This window comes from Carcharhinus amblyrhynchos, chromosome 14 (assembly GCF_965287045.1).
Source record: "Carcharhinus amblyrhynchos chromosome 14, sCarAmb.v2.hapA, whole genome shotgun sequence".
Taxonomy (NCBI): domain Eukaryota; kingdom Metazoa; phylum Chordata; class Chondrichthyes; order Carcharhiniformes; family Carcharhinidae; genus Carcharhinus; species Carcharhinus amblyrhynchos.
This window is the reverse complement of record NC_137337.1, coordinates 2,651,538-2,668,386: the sequence shown is the minus strand read 5'-3', so window position 1 is coordinate 2,668,386 and position 16,849 is coordinate 2,651,538.

The window sequence follows — 16,849 nt, the reverse complement described above, 5'->3', positions numbered from 1 at the left end:
AGTCGGACAGCATGGTCGGTGCAGGCTTGGAGGGCCGAAAGGCCTATTCCTGTGCTGTAATCTTCTTTGTTCTAGTTGTACAGGGTGCTTGGTGAGACCACATCTGGAATATTTTATACAGTTTTGTCTCCTCATTTATGAAATGAAGTAGTTCCAAGTGCATTCAAATGATACCTGGAGTGAAGGAGACACTGTTTAAAAATAAGAGGTCTCCCATTTAAACCTAAAATGAGAATTTTTTTCTCTGAGGTGAGAGTTTCTGTGGAATTATTTTCCCCAGAGAGCAGTGGAGGCAGGGCATTGAACATTTTTAAGGCAGAAGTAGACAGATTCTTGGTTAACCAGGGAATGAAAGGTTATCCGGACAAGTAGGAAATGTGGTGGCCAGAATTGGACACAGTATTCCTGTTGAGGACTTACCTGAAGTTTAGCATGATTTTCTTGTATGCTAACAAGACAGTTGTGTTAAACTTACCACCACCACTTTCTCGAGGACATTAATTGGAGAGCAATAAATTCTGACCTTACCAATCTCACCCGTATCCTGTGAATTTTTTTTGCCACACTAACAATGATGGAGGGATAGCATCAGTGTCACACACCATCCTGATTCAAACATTTCTGTCCTTCATTGTCACTTGGTCAAAATCCTGGAATTTTTGAGCTGACACTATCACCACTGCAGGAGGACCATCATCATCTGCTGGAGGGGGCTTCTTGGGGATGGGCAAGAAGGGCTTGTGCTTGTGGTGCGTAGAACTTGAGAATGCATAAATGAGGTTCACCAGAAATTGACTTGAGATTGAAATTGGGTATTGATATTTTAACAATATCACTCTTGTTGATGACTTGCAGAGATTGACAAGGGTAAGTGTGGAGGGGTTTCAGAAATGTGGAGACACCAGAGAAACTGTAATTCTACTGAAAAAGGAGAAAGTTGAAGAATGATTTAATAGAAGTTCAAAATAGTGAGGAGTTTTGTTACAGCAGATAGAGAAACTACTCCCAATGATAGGAGGACTGATAAGAAGCTTGAAATTCCAGGACAAAGCAGCCCACTTGATTGGCACCCCATCCATTCCCTCCACCACTGACGCTCAGTAGCAGCAGTGTGTACTGTGTACTGTTGAACTGCAGAAATTCATCAGATTCTTAGACAGCACTTTCCAAACCCATGACTGCTTCCATCGAGAATGATAAGGGCAGCACATGGAAACACTACCACCTGCAAGTTCTCCTCCAAGCCACTCACCATCCTGACTTGGAAATATATTGCTGTTTCTTTGCTGTCACTGGGTCAAAATCCTGGAATTCTCCCCCTAAAGGCATTGTAGGTTAGCCCATAGCACATGGTCTGCAGTGGTTCAAGAAGACAGCTCACTACCACCTTCTCAAGGGCAACTAGGAATGGGCAATAAAATGTTGGCCAGTCAGCGAAGCCTACGTTCCATGAATAAATTTAAAAGAGATCATTGGCAAAAGAAGCAAGGACAGCATGAAATTTCTTTGCATGCAGTGAGTTGTGATCTGGAAGGTGCTGCCTGAAAGGGTGATGGGAGCAGATTTAACCTCTGGATTGCAACTAGGAATGGGCAATAAAATATTGGCCAGTCAGCGAAGCCTACGTTCCATGAATAAATTTAAAAAAGATCATTGGCAAAAGAAGCAAGGACAGCATGAAATTTCTTTGCATGCAGTGAGTTGTGATCTGGAAGGTGCTGCCTGAAGGGGTGATGGGAGCAGATTTAACCTCTGGATTGCTATGTTCAGTAACATGTCAGTTGCTGCCTCCACTCACCAGGCTATCTGGGTCAGACAGTGGAACTTACCCATTCCCAACCTGCATCACACTTTCAGAAGGATGTGAAGACATTGGAGAGGGAATGGAAAGATACACAAAAGTGGAGCCAGGGATGAGAGACTTCAGTTACGTGGAAAGATCGGAGACGCGGGAGTTGTTTTCCTTAGAAAAGAGTAGGATGAAAAGAGATTTGATGGAGGAATTCAAAATGATGAGGGGTAGATCGGGAGAAGACTGTTCCCATTGGTGGAAGGATTGCGAAACAGAGGATGTCAATTTAAGATGATCAGCAAAAGACCCAAAGGTGAAAATCCGCTTGTGTAGCAACTGTAAGCACACTGCCTGGGAGTGCGGTGGAGGCAGGTTCAATCGTAGCTTTCAAAAGGAAATTGGATCATTATCTGAAGACGTTCTCTTCACAATTGTTCACACGCGGTATTTCCACCCAACCCCATTATTAGTGTGTTTCACACATGCTCACTGTCAGATCTGCCATTGGACAGCTTCGGGTTACAGGTTGTCCAGTTGGTGACATCACAGCATCCAGCTGGGCTGTCCCTGGCTGTTGGTGGAAGCAGAGAAATCCTCAGGGAGGTTAGTATCAGTGTCAATGAAGCAGTTCTCACATTGCCCTCAGCCCAATGCCTGCACCCGTTCTGATGGTGCTGTGACCTCGACTGGGATGTAAAGAGGAACAGCTCCCGTTGCCTCCCAATCTTCACAGGATTGAAAGGCTTCTCTCCCATATTGTTATGCACCACCTGGGAGAAACATTGCTCCAGCTGGACTCTGCCCAGTTTAAATTCTTGGGAGGACTGTGGATGTGTCATAGCATGCGGCAGTTAGAATAGTGCTGCTCATCTTTTTGTTCGCTGGCTGGACCAACATTCACTGCCCATCCTTAATTGTCCTTGAGATGGTGTGGTGAGCTGCCGTCTTGAACACCTGAAGACCATGTGATGTACATACACCCATAGTTCTGTTAGAGAGGGAATTCCAGGATTTTGACCCAGCGACAGTGCAGAAACAGTGATATATTTCCAAGTCAGGGTAGTGAGTAACTTGGAGGGGAATCTCCAGATACTGATGTTCCCAGGTATCTGCTCCCATCCTTCTTGATGGTATAGGTCATGGTTTGGTAGGTGCTGCCTAAGGACCCTTGGTGCATTTCTGCAGTATATCATGTAGATGGGACATATGGCTGTCACTGCATCAGTGACAGAGGGAACGAATATTAAAGGTGGGGATGGGGTACTGATCAAGTGGGCTGCTTTTGCTGTCTGGCATGTCTGTACATTTCCACATAACCCACTGTCCTGTTCACATTTCCATCCACAATTATATGGGAATCTTTTGGGTTCAACTGTTACTAGAACTCATCTCAAAACTGTGCCTCTCGCTGTGCTAGCTGGTTGCCAAGTTTAGCAAGGAGAATAAGTCCAGGAACAGGAAAAGGTTGTCTAACCCAACACACAGAACCCATTCGTTGATGTCAATCCAAATGACTGACCCACCTTCTCTCACCCTCTCACTGCATGTTAATTATAATGTGAAATTAGTAGCAGGGCAAGGAAAAATCTTTTCATCCAGAGGGTGGTTGCAGTCTGGAACGAAATTCCTGAGAGGATGGTGAAGGCTGGTTCGATTGAGGTATTCAGAAGAGAATTGGATTGTGATCTGAAGAGAATGTGCAGGGTTATGGGAGGGACTGTGTAGCATGCTCTATCAGAGAGCCAGTACAGACTCAATGGGCTGAATGGCCTCCTGTAAAGGTCCTGTGATTCTGTAGGTTTTTCTATAAGTGACATCTGTTGAAACATTGTTGAAGTGTTGTGATGGGAAATGAAACGTGATTGGTTTTAGCCAAGGAGCATCTGTGATCGCTGTTTTCTTCCCACCTTCTCAGTCTCTCAGATTGGAACTGTTGCAGGAACTTGTTATAAAGACACATTTTGTATACAAATTCAATACTTCTTTTCATAAAGAATTGACTGCTAGATAGATGAGAAGGCAATGCTGCCATCAATATAAACCTCTCTTATAGCCCTTGGCAAGATGCAGTAGGGAGGCTTGTTTAAAAATGTGAAGGAAAATTCACACTGAGCTTTTGGTTATCTGACTTGATCTTTCCTTGTGTGACTCACGAAATAGGTTTGAAGAAACATCTCTAAGACAAAAGAAAGGCTGGAAGGGCCCCAGGCAGCGGAAGGCCCAGCCACCAGTGGATAAATGATTAAAACTGCTCGCCAGAGCAGAACTGGAGCAGTGGAGAGATTTCAGAAGGTTGTGGAACAGGAGGAGATTACAGAGAGAGGGAGTGGCGAGGTCAGGGAGGGACTTGAAAACCAGGATGAGAATCTTAAAATTGTTCGACCAAGTGCCATGTAGGATCAGCAAACACAGGGGTGAAAGGTGAAGGAGATTTGGTGTGAGTAAAGCTACAGGTAGCAGAGGTTGAATAATCTCGTGTTTATTCAGGGTGAGTCACGAATGTGTTAGAATCAACAGGTTTAGAGAAAAGGAAAGCATGGATGAAGGTTTCAGCAGCAGACGGAGACGAACAATGTTACAGAAGTGAAAATAATTTTAACAAATGTAACATTGGAAGCTCATCAGGGGGTCAAAAATAACACCAAGCTGAAATGGACTGATTTAACCCTAAACCGTTATCAGGGGTGGAGTCAGTGAGACTGTTCGGAGCAGGGATTGCAGACAATGGCTTCAGTCTTCCCAATATTTAATTGGAGGAAATTTCCACTCCCCCAGTACTGGATGTGGGGTAAACAGTCAGATAATTTAGTGCCAGAGGAATGGGGAGAGGTGGGGATGAGGTATCGTCATTTACCTGAGAAAACTGAGAGCTTTTGGACAGTGTCACCTTGGCAGTGTGTAGATGAGAAATGGAAAGGGGGTGGGGGTGGTGGTGGTCAAGGAAGATCCTTGGGGGACACCAGAGGTAACAGCGTGGGAGCAGGCATTGTCAGTGATTCTGTGGCTATGATTAAGTAGATAAAGATGGAAACAGGTGTGAATGGAGAAGGGTGGGAGGAGGGTGGCGTGGTCAGCCTTGTAACAAACAGGATGAGGGGGGAAAGTTTATCTTTGTCAAACCCACGTAAGTATTTAATTGTAACTTTGATCAGTCGTTTCAGTACCAGGCACGGTGGAGGCCTGATTGCAGAGATTCAAACATGGAGTTCTAGCAAAGATAGGGATGAATTTGGGAAGTGATGTATTCAAGGACATTGGAGAGGAAAGGGTGGTTGGGGATGAGATGATAGGTTGTAAAGACGATGGGGGTTCTAGAGATGGGTTTTTGAGGAGGGGGTGATGGAGGTTCTAGGGGTGGGTTTTTGGGGGGAGGTGATGGGGGTTCTAGAGATGGGTTTTTGTGGAGGGACGATGGGGGTTCTAGGGGTGGATTTTTGAGGAGGGGTGATGGGGGTTCTAGGGGTGAGTTTTTGAGGAGGGGCGATGGGGGTTCTAGGGGTGGGTTTTTGAGGAGGGGCGATGGGGGTTCTAGGGGTGGGTTTTTGAGGAGGGGCGATGGGGGTTCTAGGGGTGGGTTTTTGGGGGGAGGTGATGGAGGTTCTAGGGGTGGGTTTTTGGGGGGAGGTGATGGGGGTTCTAGGGGTGAGCTTTTGAGGAGGGGGTAATGAAGACAGATTTGAAGCAAGGACAGATATTTACATGATTAAAATGGTAATGGTGACTACGCAAAGTGATGATCAGGCCACAGATCAAACATTGTGGGCAGAAGAATATTAAATCCCAAGAGTGTAGAGCTTATTGGAGCTATCAGTGATGTTGTGTGGGTAGAAATCTAAAATATAAAACATGCAGTCCTGACCTGGCCTTTCTCATATGTTCCAACAGGTGCTGAGAACTCTTATTGTTCTCTTTGTACAGAACTAAATCCATTCATTTCAGTGAATTTGATGAATCAGAGTTAATTTAGTGTTGGAAATGTATCGGAAAAAATTGATTGTGGCTCATCATATATCAGACAGTGTCACTGGTGAGACTGGGACACTGTGCTGAATATAACAATGCTGAGGACGCAAGCCAGACTTTCAAGCACTCTGGCTGCTTTTGCAATTTTGCTTTAGGTTGTGGCAATGGATTACTGTAAGAAGCTAAGAAATAGGAGCAGCAACAGGAGAGATGGACCCTCAAGCCCGTTTCACCATCAATAAGGTCATGGCTCACCTGCTGTCTGAACTTCATTTTCCTAACCCATCCCAAGATTCTTAATTCCCAAAAAACTATTAATCTCTGTCTTGGATAGACTCGATGATGAACATCCACATCTATGAATATATGAAATAGATACAGGAGAAGACCACTAAGATCATCGCTGATCTGTTTGTGTTTCAAATTCCACGTTTCCATCCACCCCAATAAACTTTTAATCCCCTGCCTAACAAGAATCTATCCACCTCCACTTTTAAAATATTCAATGACCCTGCTTCCATCATTCTGATTACGAAGTCTCACAACACCAGATTAAAGTCCAACAGGTATATTTGGGAGCAAAAGCCTCTAGCTTTTGGAGTGCTTGCTGCCCCTTCGTCAGGTAAGTGGGAGTTCTATTCACAAACAGGGCATAATGCGAATCTTTACAGGTAATTCAGTCTTAAAGGTACAGACAATGTGAGTGAAGAGAGCATTAAGCACAGGTTAAAGAGATGTGTATTGTCTCTAGACAGGACAGTTAGTTAATCTGTGTTTAACGCTCTCTCTACTCACATCGTCTGTACTTTAAGACTTGATTACCTGTAAAGACTCGCATTTCAATCATTATTTTGTAAATTGAGTTTGGGTCTTTATATACCCTGTATGTGAACAGAACTCCCACTCATCTGATGAAGGGGCAGCACTTTGGAAGCTAGTGGCTTTTGCTACCAAATAAATCTGCTGGATTTTAACCTGGTGTTGTGAGACTTCTTACTGTGTTTACCCCAGTCCAATGCCAGCATCTCCACATTATGTCCACTATTCTGAGGCAGAGATTTCCAAAGTCACACAACCTTCTGAAAGAAAAACATTCTTCTCATCTTGTCCTAAAAGGGTGACCTCTAATTTTAAAACAGTTCCCCCTAGCTCTAGATTCTCCCACAAGAAGAAACATCCTTTCCACATCCACACTGTCAATACCCCTCAGGATCTTGTATATTTCAATCAAGCCTATATGCCTTCTCCAAAGGAAGACATTTGCTTCATAGAAACATAGAAAATAGAAATACGAGTAGGCCATTTGGCCCTTCAAGCCAGCTCCACTATTTATTTTGATCATGGCTGATCATCAAATTCAATATCCTGGTTCCTCACCGCACCCCCCCACCAATATCCCTTGATCCCTTTAACCCCGAAAGCTATATCTAATTTCCTCTTGAACTAAGACAATGTTTTGGCCTCAATTACATTCTGTGGTAGTGAATTCCACACATCCACCACCCTCTGGGTGGAGAAATTTCTCTTCACCTCAGATCTATCCTCAGATCCCCCTTATCCTCAAATTATGATCCCCTAGTTCTGGACTCCCTGACGATTGGGAACATTCTTTCTGGATCTACCCTGTCTAACCCTGTTAGGATTTTATAAGTTTCTATGAGATCCCCTCTCACTCTTCTAAACTCCAGTGAATATATTCCTAATTGACTTAGTCACTCCTCAAAAGAGAGACCTGCCATCCCAGGAATCAGCCTGGTAAACCTTTGCTGTACTCTCTCTATAGCAATGACACCCTTCCTCAGATAAGGACACCAAAATTGCACACAAGAATCCAGATATGGTCTCACCAACGCCCTGTACAATTGCAGCAAAACATCTCTATCCTCATACTCAAGTCCTCTTGCTATGAAGGCCAACATACCATTGGCCTTCTTTACTGCCTGCTGTACCAGCGCACTTACTTTCATTGACTGATGCACAAGGACACCCAAGGTCTTTCTGAGTATCCACATCTCTCAACTTACACACGTTCAAGTCATAATCTGTCTTCCTGTTATTGCTACCAAAGTGGATAACCTCACATTTATCCACATTATACTGCATCTACCATGCAGATGCCCACACACTCAGCCTGTCCAAATCATACTGAAGCATCTCTGCATCCTGCTCACAGCTCACCCTCCCACCCAACTTTGTATCATTTGCAAATTTGGAGATAATACATTCAGTTCCCTCTTCCACTCACTGATGTATACTCTGAACAGTTGGAGTCCCAACACAGATTCCTGTGAAACTCAACTAGTCACTGACTGCCAATCAGAAAAAGACCTGTTTATGCCAAATCTCTCCTTCCTATCTGCTAACCAGCTTTCTATCCATCACAAGACATTATTTGCAATCCCATGTGCTTTAACTTTACATAGTAGTCTGTTACTTGAGACCTTGTCAAAAGCCTTCTGAAAGTCTAAATAAATCACATCCAGTGGGTCCCCTTGGTCAACTCTACTAGTTACATCCTCAAAGAATTCCAGTAGATTCATCAAGCATGATTTCCCTTTTGTAAATCCATGCTGATTTTATCTGAATATACCACTACCTCCGAATGAACATAAGAACATAAGAAATAGGAGCAGGAGTAGGCCATCTAGCCCTTCGAGCCTGCCCCGCCATTCAATAAGATCATGGCTGATCTTTTTTGAGTGGGAAGAGTCTCTCCACCTCTATCCTATCCATCCCATTCAACATCTTATACGTCTCAATGAGATCTCCCCTCATTCTTCTAAACTCTAACGAGTACAAGCCCAGTTTATTCAGCCTCTCCTCATAGCTCAACCCCCTCAACTCCGTTATCAGCCTAGTAAACCTCGTCTGCACTCCCTCCAAGGCCAAAATATCTTTGCGCAGGTGCGGCGCCCAAAACTGCACACAGTACTCCAGCTGCGGCCTCACCAATGCCCTATACAGCTGCAGCAAGACCTCCCTACTTTTATATTCAATCCCCCTCGCGATGAAGGCCAGCATCCCATTCGCCTTCCTGACCACCTGCTGCACCTGCAAGCTGGGTTTTTGCGACTCATGCACAAGGACCCCGAGGTCCCTCTGTACCGTCTCCTGCTGCAGTTTTTCGCCCCGTAAGTAATAGTCCTTCCTACCATTCTTCCTACCAAAGTGGACCACCTCACACTTGCCAACATTAAATTCCATTTGCCATTTCCTGGCCCATTCGCCCAGCCTATCTAGATCCTTCTGCAGACTCTCCACACCCTCCGCACAATTTGCCATTCCCCCAATCTTGGTGTCATCAGCAAATTTCGACACCCTACACTCGGTTCCCTCCTCCAGATCATCTATATAAATGGTAAATAGCTGAGGCCCCAGCACCGACCCCTGGGGCACTCCACTAGTCACCATCCGCCAATCCGAATAGCACCCGTTGACCCCCACTCTCTGCCTCCTATTTGACAACCAATCCTCTATCCACGCTAACACCCTACCCCCAAATCCATGTCCCTCGATCTTGAATGCCGAATTATGAATTCCTTGATAATGGACTCTAGCAATTTCCTTAGTACTGACGTTAGGCTCACTGGTCTATAGTTCCTGTTTTCTCTCTACCTCCCTTCTTGAATAGTAGGCTTACATTAGCTGCCCTCCAATCTTTAGGAATCAGTCCAGAGTCCAAAGAATTTCAGAAAATTACCACCAATGAAATCTACTATTTCCAGAGCCACTTCCTTAAGCAGTCTCATGCTTCGTATCAAACCCATCTGCCAACAGCTAAGGGAGAAGATCCATCACCATCCTCTCAGGAATTGGCAGCAAATGCCAGCAACACCCATACCATAAGATATATAATCTTTAAGTACACAACGGCTTATTGTCACTAAGTGCTGCACTCACAACATTGCTTAAGATAATTGGCTTAATTAATTAAATAGGACCTGCAATCATACAGTAAGAATTTTAATTAATCATATTAAAGCACAAAAACAATTTTACAAATTGTTGCCTACGTATAATGGAAGTTGCTGAAAAGAGACATCTTGTCAAAGCTTTTTGACTCACACTCATCAAGTCAATTGCAAGAATACCAATGTCAGGGCAAACAACAATTTCATACCGTATGATAAGAGAGTCTGATTGGTGGACCCTGACTGGTAAAGGTGTTGCCATGGAGAATACACCAGTTAAAATTAAAGTGTTTATGAAGTCCACCTCGATCATAAGTTTTTGCAATTTGGCTAGGGTAAGCATGAGATGCTACACCTCAAGTATGATTCAAATGACCCACTAGGGAGCTTTTATCAAACAAAGTTTATGAAAGTATGCAATTAATGTGTTTAAAAAGGCAATTAGCCTTTCTGCGCACGTTACCAATTATAAACAAGAAAAAAAAATCGTGATATTATATAAACCTTAATAGCTAAACACTGTTCCAATCAAACAAATCCCATAAACAGAACTTTTGCCACAGGTTTAACACAGCGAAGACTAATGCTCGTGATATGGAACTGAGTCCTTTGGTTGGAGAATTGAAACCCTGAAGTCTCAGCCTTGTAATTTCTAGCATCCCTCTGGATACACTCAGAACAATTTGAAGTCAGAACAGCTTCCCAAAACACCAGGGAGAGAGAGTGAGAGAGAAAGAGAGACTCTAGGCAAGCCAACCACTAACAGCAGATTTTCCTCTCCAGGGGGACAAGAAACCTTGCTTTCAATTAACCAGCAGAATTTCCAATACCAGGGAGAGAGGGAGAAACACTGCTTTTGGTCTGATGTCCACCTTCTAAACTAAATCTGAAAGTTAACCCTTAAATTTTTATCTGGGGAGGAATCACCTGACTTTGACCTGTCAATCAATTTCCCCCCCACAATGCAGAGTCATAAAACATCCCAGAAAGTGCCCGAGGCTCAGAGTAAAAATAAACAAAACCCCATTTAAACCATTGAAGCAGCAATAAAAGGAATTCTAGCAGCCAGCCCGGCAACAATAAAACCCAAAAGGCCTGCTTACAACTGCAGAGAATATGATTTAAAAAAAAATTCTCAAAGGTACACTAACATCACTGACAGATATCCGCCAAACACAGCTTGAAAATTTAAACCAGCAGTTTCCCTCTGATTGGTCATGGCATTGCTCTGAGGAATGAACCAGTCAATGGCTGTCACTGATTTTGTTTCACTGAAACAGGCTTGAAAAGCTTCAGCAAAATGTCTTTTTTCAGCAATGCTCAATTCCTGTGCTAACCAAACATCTATAATGCAAGTTCACAAAATGACATGAAAACACTGAAAGTGTAAAATTCCAGATTGGTTGCCCCCCTATCATCGGATTTGAAGTTTCACCATGATGCACTGAGGACCTGTTTAAGGACAGCAGGTCGGACCAGGATGCAAAGGGCCTTGGTTTGGATGACATTGTTTGTGAGCATGTTCTCAATTTCGGCCGTGGAGAGTGAATTAAACTGGCTTGAGTCATGTCTGTGTTTCACCAATTCTCCCCAACAGGAATCGCTGGTGAAGGGAACAGTGCCTCACGGGGGGTGGGGGGGGTGGTAAGGGAAGAAAGGGAGGGGGAAGGGCTGTGATTCTAGAAACCTCTGGCCCCAATATCACCTTCTGTGGTGCAGGGTCACATTTAGGATGTTTGATTACACTGTAGGTGCTATGCAAATGCAGCTTGTTGTTATTGGCAGTCCTGCTAGGAAGAAGGTTACTGCTGTTTGTATTTTAAAAACCCCCTCAAATCATTGAAATTCAGTTCTGTTTTCTATTGTTTATCATGGGCACTCCACCAGTTGGAGGCTCTCCTTTGAACCACTCACTATCCTGACTTAGAAATATATTGGCCATTCCTTCACTGTGGCTGGGTTAAAATCCCGGAACTCCCAGCACTGTGGGTGTATCTACACCACATGGACCGTGGGGAAGTTAGGAATAGGAATAATGCGGGCCTAGTCAAAAATGCCAACAATATATTTAGAAAGCAGCAGTTGCCATGGTGAATAATGTTTTGTACATCTTTGTGTAACAGTGACATTGCAAGACTGATTGTATAATTCCTACACCAGGGATACGGTGGGACCAGCCAGTATCATTCCATCCAAATGTCAATTGGACAGATTTCTCTCTGATAAGTAACAGTTTGGAGAGCTGTACGTGAGCAGTGTGAGACATGATGTGGAGAATGTACAGACTTGGGAGGCCCAGGTGAAAGGGCCCCATGGTTTACAAATCTCTCCATTGCTGAAGGGTTTCATCCCCTCCTGTTTGTTACAAAGTCATTGATGAGACTGATCACTGCGCTTAGCCAATAATTCCATTCTCACTGTGACTCCCAGGGTGAGAGGTGGTGAATTAGACAGATCTTGCTCTTTCTTTCTCTTGCAACTCCTCTTGTTGTCATGGCCACCATTTTATCTACAGTGGGAACATTCAGAGGGTGTGTCTGGGTGAAAGGTCAGTGAGGATTATTTCAACTGGTGAAATCCGTAAGTCTTTGGCTATACACCACACCCAATAAATACAGTCAGACAGTCACAGTCAGACTCCCAATATTTCACTTCTTGCCAGCTATCAGTCACGTTACAGTCTGTAGGGAGGAGTAACTGCGGGGTGCCAGGTACCATCACTGATGTGTGGCCAATGTTGTTGAAGAATCAGGAATTTCCAAGGCCATCCTGCTCAACCCTGTTGCTGATTTGAGAATGGTTCCCAGCGGGATGAGAGTGAGCAGCCCTCCCAACTGTACTGATCTTTCCAGAGATTCAGATAGCGACAGCACAAAGAGAGAGAGGAAGAAAGAAACGCACTGAGGGAGAGCAGAAGTTAAAAATCAGAAGTTGAGTTTTGAGCTTCTGTTCCAACCTCACTCTTGCTTTGTCTCCTGCCTTCTATTCCTCAGGAATCTACTATGAGTCTAAGCTCTCTGATGTGGGAGGGTTTTCAGGAACATTTTCCATGTTTGTCTCTCCAACCAGCTGTTCCACAGCTGCCTTCATGGCTGACTGTACAATGCAGGAAGCTGTCTGAACCAGCAATGCCTCACGCATCTCTGGTCCTCCACTAACGCCTGGCATCTCAAGGCTAGGGACAACATCACTCAGAGGATCAACTTCCCATTCACCATCACACTCAACAACATATCTGTTGTTTTCTGACAAGTCATTCCAATTCACCCATTCATGGAGACCAGAAACATCTTTCTCAGGGGAGTGTGAAGGGGGGAGGGTGTCACAGCTGGGGTCTGGGGTAGCAGTGTTCTGAAGCCCCACATTCATTCCTTCTAAAAAAGCTTCTTGTTTAATAATGTTCAACATTGTCCCGTTCATGCTTCCTTCTGAACCTTGTTTTTGCTTGGTGTCCTGCTTTGGATAGGAGCAGGCAGGCTTAGCATTCTCGTTACTCCAATCATTGCAACTTTCATGTCTGCCTGACTCCTGGATTGGTGTCTGTTGAGAATCCTCATTGGCCAATGGTTCTGGGGGTTTTGCTGAATTATCTTTCTTTGGCAATTGGGTCGATTGCATCTTAACTGTGCTTTGTTTTTGCAAATCACCACTTCCTATTGGAGCAGGGTCAGGCTGAGCTGGACTTTCCTTTGCTAGCTCTTGTGTTTCTGATTCTGTGTCCATTCCCAAAGTAACTTGAGTGAATCTTTTCTGCAGACTATCTGGAAACATATCAGCCTCGGGGAGGTGTGGTGGGTTGATCTGCGTTGTCCCAGTGTCACTCTGCAGTCCCTGTTCTGTTGTTTGAGGAGAAAGCATCGACTCTGATGACACAAACTCAAAGTCATGTGAATGCTGGTCACTCTCCTGCGTGCCATTGACCCACACAGCCTGAGCATTGTCCTCAAGCAGTCCTGCCTTGTCCTGCTGTGTTGCTGGGAGAATCCCTTTGATTCCCTCTCTCTCTTCAATCTTCGCTTGGTTCTCAGGGTGGTTACTTTTGGAGACACTTGGTAAATGAAGATCTTGGTTTCCATTCAGTGATACAACCACAGTTTCTAGATGCAGAATTTCCGAATCTCTGTTGGTGGGACTCATGCAGTCTGCATTCCTTTCAGGGCCTTCACTCGAACTCTCGGCTTTCTCTCTCTGGCCTCTGGTTTGCTCTTTGGGTTTTGAGTTGGATAAGATGTTTGTGCCTGATTCCCAGGAATCCTGCAGCATTCCCATCTCTGCACTTCCACCTTGCTGGCACTGGTTATCCGGGCAATCCACATTCCTCTGGGTGAAACTCCTCCATTCCTTTTTTGATTTAATTAGATATCTAAAGGATGCCCAGCTCGATGATTTTCTTCTCAGTCTTCCTTGGCCATCAGGCCTATGAGCCTCAGGTTCTTCTTCAGTGCCAGATACATTGGATTCATCTTCTTGTACATGGGCGCTAAGACCAGGACCCCCTGACACCGAGAGGTTCCATTCAGGAGCTTCTGACCTGTTCTGGGCGCCAGCAGACCGGCGTAAGGCTTCACTCTCAGCATAACATATCTGAGCAGCAAGGCAACCCCCCAGCTTCTGCCTTTCACCTTTTGTCTCTGCTTGACTTCCTGGCCCATCATTCTGAGATCTCACCTCTGCCTCCTTCACTCTGTTTTTTCTGTTTTTTTTGACACAAATCAGAGATCCCCAAGTGGCACTTGACCCCCTCAGTCCCTTCCTTGGTCTCTCGCTTTTTTGTCCTGCTTCTTTCCTGGGCTTTATTTTGTGTTTGACAGACCACTTGTTCGACTGGCAGTTTTGTCCTTTTAGCTCGAGAAGTGGGCCATTCAACTTCGGTGAAGAACAAGGCCACATTTCTTCATTTTCCTCACCTGTAGACCTCTCTCCACCACCACTCTCTGAGTTGTCTTTAAGGACTTTCTCATCAATCCCTGGGGACTCAGCCCACAGTAAGTCCTCAGAGTAACTCTTCTTCTTCCAATCTCCAACAGCAGCAGTTTCCTCACCTTCTTGAAGAACATCTGAGGCAGCAACTCCTGCCTGGTAACTCGGAATGCTGCAACTTCCTGACTGCCCAGCTTTGATTCTCTTCAGATTATCTGCCTTCTTATTTTTCATGAGGAATAACTTGGGAGGACCTCCCTTGGTCAGTTTCCTGACTAAGCCAATTTTGCCCTTGCTCTTTGGGCGAGTGCACACATCTCCTTCTTCAGCTGAGGCTGAGGGGATAGTCACATCCATTTTGCTGTTTAAACTCTGCTTTGTCTCTTCAGCCCTCTGTATGACAGTTTGGGAATCAGTTACCTTGTTTGGCTTATGGCCACATCATGGGCTCTCTTCAGACGCCTAAATTAACATCTCAATGATGGCTCGACGTTGAAACAAAGATCTGCAGAAAAAAAATACAAGTCGCTAAACAACAACAAAATACTGCAAACGCTGGGCATCTGAAATAAAAACAGGGATTGTTGGATAAACTCCAGGTCTGGCAGCGTCTGTGGAGAGAGAGAGAGACACTGTTAACATTCCAATTTAATGACCCTTTGTCAGAATATTATTGGCCACATTTAGAATGCTGTGTACAGTTTTGGTCCCCTATTTAAGGAAAGATATTATCACTGGAGGCAGCACAGGTTTACTCGAATGATCCCGGGAATGGAAGGACTGCCGAATGGAGAAAGATTAAACAGATTGGATCTGTACCCCTTGGAGTTCAGAGGAATGAGAGGAGATATGATTGAAACATGGAAGATCTTTAGGGGTTAAGACAGGGTTAATGTTGGAAGGATGTTTCCACTCATGGGAGCGTGTAGGACCAGAGGCAGAATCACCGAATAAGGGGGGGCTCATTGAAGACAGGTTTGAGGAAGAATTTCTTAGAGAATGGTGAATCTTTGGAATTCTTTACTCCAGGAAGCTGTGGCTTCCCAGTCCTTTCCAAGGCTGAGATGGATAGGTTTTTAATTCATCAGAGAATTAAGGGTCATGGAGAGAAGGCAGGAAATGAACTTAGTGAGCGTCCGATCAGCCATGATTTTATTAAATAACAGAGCAGGCTCGAAGGGCTGAATGGCCTCCTCTTGTTCCTATTCCTTATGGTCTTATAATATCATACAATTTTATGGCATACAAGGAAGCCATTTGGCCCATCATGTTGTGCCAGCTCTTTGAAAGAGCTTTTCAGATCTTTCCACAGATCCCCGGTAGTTCCAACCCTTTCAAATATTCATTCAATTCCCCTTGAAAGTCATATTTCTGCTTCCAGCGCCCTTTCAGGTCATGGGCCACCACGTTGATGAATGCCTACAGCGCCCACAGACTCCAACCCTGTAAACAACAACACACAATGACACTTTGTAGCTTCATATGTGTTGATTGTGGCAAAACCTGCTCCTCGAGAATTTACCTCTTCAACCATCAGCAAAGGGGCACTATGTGAGGACACCTGAAATGGGTTGTTTGTTGCCTGTCATCTTTCACAGATGGAAGGATGGTGACAGTGACCTATCCTGGCAGCTTATTCCGGACTGATACACAGTAGCTGCCGTGTGTATTGTCTACAAGAACTCACTCAGGAACTCACTAATGTTCCTTAAGCGGCACCTTCTAAGCCCACAACCACTCCCATCGAGGATAAGGGCAGCAGATACCTGGGAACACCACCACCTGGTGGTTCCCTTCCAAGTCACTCACCACCCGGACATGGAATTATATCGTCGTTCCTTCACTGTCGCTGGGTCAAAATCCTGAAACTCCCTCCCTATTAGCACTGTGGGTGTACCTACACCACATGGACTGCAGCAGGTTTGAGGAGGCAGCTCACCACCATCTTCTCAAAGAGCAAATCGGGATGGGCAATAAATGCTGGTCTTGCCAGCGACACCCTACTCCAATAATGAATTTTAAATAAACTGTATAAAGTACAGTCACCTCCCAACTCTGATTCTGTTGGTGACTATCTTTAACCTGTGTACTCTGCTTCCTGCTCCTGTTGCTCCTGCAACCATTTTCCCTTTATCAAAACCTTTCATGATTCTCAACAGCCTCTTTAAATATTTACAGGAACTAAACTCAGTTTTTTAATATCTGCCCCCAACTCACATCTTACTCCCGTTTCTCCAAGTAGCCCTCATTTACCCACACTGCT